The sequence below is a fragment of the Equus przewalskii genome, chromosome 1 (genome assembly GCF_037783145.1).
Source record: "Equus przewalskii isolate Varuska chromosome 1, EquPr2, whole genome shotgun sequence".
Taxonomy (NCBI): Eukaryota; Metazoa; Chordata; class Mammalia; order Perissodactyla; family Equidae; genus Equus; species Equus przewalskii.
In genome coordinates, this window is record NC_091831.1 from 43,776,615 (window position 1) to 43,781,415 (window position 4,801).

Sequence of the window (4,801 nt, forward strand, 5' to 3'; positions counted from 1 at the left end):
GTTGAGAAATTCACATAGTCATCTCTATTTAACATAACAACTCTGAGGGAGGACTTGCTTTTTTTTTAAGCCTATGAGGAAACTGAGGGTCCTAAAAGTTAAATAATTTGCTTGGAATTATAAAGCTAATATTAGCATACACGGGATTTGAATAAAGATCTGATAAATTCCAAATCTAGAAATTTTTTCATTAAGTTTCACTGTCTCTAGTCTATTTCCTTTGCTTACAAATTATTTCTTTTAAACTGTAACAAATCATATTGACCAATTCTATTGTTTATATCTCACCCAGTTGGTATAAAAGGGAGAACAGTATTGAAATGCAATGCCTTTCTAATCATATCTAGGTATTCAGACGAAAGAAAGTTCTTTGGTGCACATTGCAATAAAAACATGTTTAAAATCTCCGTGTCGGAGTAGGATGAAAACAATTCGCGCTTCTCAGTTTGAGAGTATCTAAAGTTAGGGCCATTCCAGGGTGAGGAAAAACTGAGCTAAGTTCTTTTTGAAAACAATTTCTTTCTACTCAGCCTTTAAGTTTGAGAGTAAAGAAAAAATTGTAATGAACATAATTATTGGCTAAAAAGTGATGTATAATTTTTAAGCACTGTTTTGTATAATTAGGGTATAATTTATTAGCCAGATTGGAACACTTTTGAAAGGGATTGAGGTAAAGAGACACGCATTGAGGATGTTGGATAACATTTCTAAACCAGGACTGTTTGGAGCAAACCAGGATATATGATTCCCCCGTACCAAGTCAACTGTCTTCTCTTTGTATATTTATTCTGCTATTCTGTTGCTTATAGAATACCAAGAATAACTGAGTGGAATCTCATTCCTAAGTCTACTTATATCTCAGCATCTTTGTTTTTCATCCCAGGAAGTCATGTCATAACGTCATAAGAGCCATCAAAGATGACAGCAGTCCGCACTTTCATCTCTCTTTCTCTCACTCTCTTTTTTTGATTACAAAGCAAATGCATTTCCTACCACAAGAAGGTTGCTGGATTTCACTTGCTGGAAACACACAGAAAATAGAAATCTAAGAATATCCTGGGCACACATTTTTTTAAGCAAGATCTGTAAATGGAGCATTCTTGGATTTATTTTGTACAATAAAAAATATTTATTTTTCCAAATGTCTAACAGACTGTCACCTTCCTCCCAGAAATAAATCTCAAGAATTGCTATTGTTTTCCTCATGCATAATAATGTGGAGATGTTTGTCTCAGCTTTTTTGGAAGCAAGATAAGGGAGAGCTTATTAAAAAATGCACATTGATCTCTCATCAAAATACGACCAGAGGTAATGATTTTTTTAATATATGTGTTATTTAGTCAAAAAGGATATCATGTTAATAGTGAAGTCTTCAGTGTGCTTGAATGCTTTTGCTCATATATCAGTTTGTTAATAAATATCACATTCAATTGTGTTTTACGTATGTCTAGCCCACGGTTGTGACCCAGTTCTATGGAGGAAAGAAATGAATCTTCACTAATTCTCCGTAGTGAATGAAGAAGAATTGTACTTTTACATACAGTCACTGAATCTATATTTCACTCACTAATATTATTAAAAGAAAATTATCACAAATTTCTGCTCTTTTTTCTGTATCTACCTTCCAATTTAAGCTTCAAAATATTTGAAAAAGCCAGAAACTTTATAATTTCATGATTTAATTAGTAGCTATAAGCACCTATAAGTAGGAAATATAACTGAAACTTGAAATTGCAGTTTAGAATTTAGTTCTGAATACCATCATCTCATTATGAAGTTAACCGTTTCCTTGGAAAGCTTCTATTCATTTACAGGAATATAATGAAAACCTCAAAGAAATCTTCTGGTTAGTAGGTAATTTCTGAATGGGTGGTTATAATTAGAAAAGATTTCGGGGAAGAAGAAGGCATGAACAGTGAGTTGGGGAGCCGGCCCAAAGCCTCTGAAAGAAGAAAGAAAGTGAAATTCCAGCGTTTACCCTGGTTGGAAATGAGTCACAGGGACACAGCACCTCTTGTACTTTTGTACTGGAGAGAAAAGGAAATGAGAGGAGGCCAGGAACCTGTTGCAGGAGTGAGGAAGTTGAATCTCCATTGGTCCAAGAAGTAAAAGCTCACTGTGGCATGCATCTGTCAGGAGGAAGACTGGGCATGGCTGTCTCACTGCGTTAAAATAAGGTATTTCCAGTGGGCCAGGTAGTTTCTGCAGGTAGTGTGCCAATGACAGCAAGAAGACTGGAAGCTCCATGTGAGATGGACCATGTCAGTTCTAGCACACAGAAAATTTTAAAGTGTTTCTTATTTTTGAATGAACTGATGAACTCATAATAATTTGGAAACCACCAAGGAACATTAAAACTGGGGGAAGGATCATGAGAAGTTGTAAAACAACCTAGAGAAAATGACAGCCCACTTTGAGTCAGAAGACTGAGAGAGACTGGAGACAAAAGTATCTTAGATTTTAAGTAGCCCAGAGCATTTGATCACAAGTTTCTCAATTTTTTCACCTGAGGCTCGCCCAGCATTTAATCTCAAATAAATCCTTCTTCTCCTCCCTCCACCAGCTCAATCCATTTTCCTTACTTCATCTAGAATATTTTTCTACAAATATCACTTTTCTCTTGTGATCATTTTGTGTCGTCTAATCACCTAAACAGTTCAAACTCCTTAGCAACAACTGCTATCATCTCTACTTCTATCAGTCCAAACTCTCTGCAGTTCTCTAAATGCTCGGTCCTTTCTCTTATCTCTGATTTTGTTGGTTACCTGCTGAACATCCTCTGGAAAAAAGCACAGCTGTCACTTCATTCATTCACTTACTCACTGAATATTTACATTGAACCTACAAGGGCCAGAGAGCGTGTTAGGGCAGGTGATAGAGCAGGAGACAAGGCAGATCCCATGCTTACCCTCAAGTAGCTGATAATATTCTGCTACAAGTTTGCTTCCTCGCATTGCATTAAACATTCTTTGTTCCCATAGCGTCTTGTGTGGGGTAGGCAGAATAATGGCCCCTCAAAGGTGTCCACCTCCTAATCTTACCTGGCAAAAGGGACTTTAAGCTTATGGACTTGAGATGGGGAGATTATACTGGATTATTCAGCTGGACACAGTCTAATCAAGAGATCTTAAAAATGGAGAAGCTTTCCTTGGTGTGGTCAGAGAGAAAGATGTGACTACAGAGGAATGGTCAGAGAGATGGCAGCATGAGAAGAATTTGATGTCCGGTTGCTGATTTTGAAATATGGTGGCCATATACAAGACCGCAGAGAGACCAGCCCCCAGCTGACAGCCAGCAAGGAAATCTCAGAGGCTCAGTTCTACAACTGTGTGGGAATACCTTCTGCTCATTCTTACAAGGAAACAGATTTCCCTTTAGAACCTATAGAAAGAAACACAGTACTGTGACAGCTTGATTTTGCTCAGTGAGACTTCCGACCTGCAGAACTGTAAGATAATAAATTTACATTGTTTTTAGACTCTAAAGTGGTGACAATTTGTTATGGTAGCAGAACAAATACACTACACATATCCTTATTTTAACTTATAAGGATATACTGAAATCTATTTAATTGCCTGAATTCTGTGCTCACTACTTGAGCACAATGTTTATAACTCATCTCTATATCCCCAACACCTGGCAAATTTCTTAGGATATGGCAGATGTGCCACAAATGGTGAATTTAGAAGGGTCTATTTTTAAAAAAATAAACAATGATAAATGCTATCATCTGAAATGTTTATGCTAAAATATTAAATGTTAGAATTGAATTGAAATAACACTTAAGAAAAAACTTTAAGGGAGAATGAAAATTTGAGAAATACTAGAAAAAAAAGAAAAATTTTATTAAGTGAATCTGTTGAAAAAGTTGAAACAAGATCAGAAATAAAACAAGGTGAATGTGCAGCATATATAGCATTATGGAACCAGGAAATGAAATAACTGGAATATACACCACACGCAGAGCCTAGTTATTAAGTGAAACAATTCTCACATTGAGATGAAAATTAACTGGACAAATAAATGCTAATGGGAAACAGTATTGTAAAATGAGTCAGTATAGGAAAATGGTGGTAATTAGGGCAGAACTTTGAGATGACGCATCCTAAAAAGAGATAAGAAAGTGAATTTTGGTGAAGAATATACACAAAGAATGCTGTTTAAATAAAAGCAGAGCTTCACTTAAATGTTTAAATTCTAGGCAAAACCAGGCCAAGGAAAGCTGTGGTTAGGAAGCAATGCGAGTAGTGGAAATTCTAAGTTAGAGGTCTAGAGGACTCAATAGCTACTGAGAGTCAGACTGATACAGAGCGACCAAGAGGTCAGCAGTAACAAGGATCAGTTTCAGGCAAGCAGAAGAGTCAAGATGACTTGTGGGGCAGTGCTATCTATGCTATCTAGGTAGCAGAGGAGCAGGAAATTATAGCATCAAGGTGTCAGGTAGGAAGAAAGAGCCTGGAGCTAGTGAGGATGAGAAGTCAGAGGGAGAGAAGGCACAAGGTAGCCTGTTCAAGAACAAAGAGGGATGCCACTGAGTCACAATCCCCACAGAGCTGGGGGAGGTACTGGGCTCTGAAGGAGTCGACTGGGATCTTCTATGAGGCTAATGATCAAAATGGACCATGTTATGGTTAGCTTTTGAGTTTATCTTTGGTCCCGGATAAAAATGAAAGGAAATGGCCTCCATGGGTGAGGAAAAGCCATCTAATTCAAAGGCAAAATACATCTGAACAAATAGAAATGGATCAAAAGAGAAATCATCAACAGTAGTGGAAACTGCCCCCCAAATAAATGTAAGTTT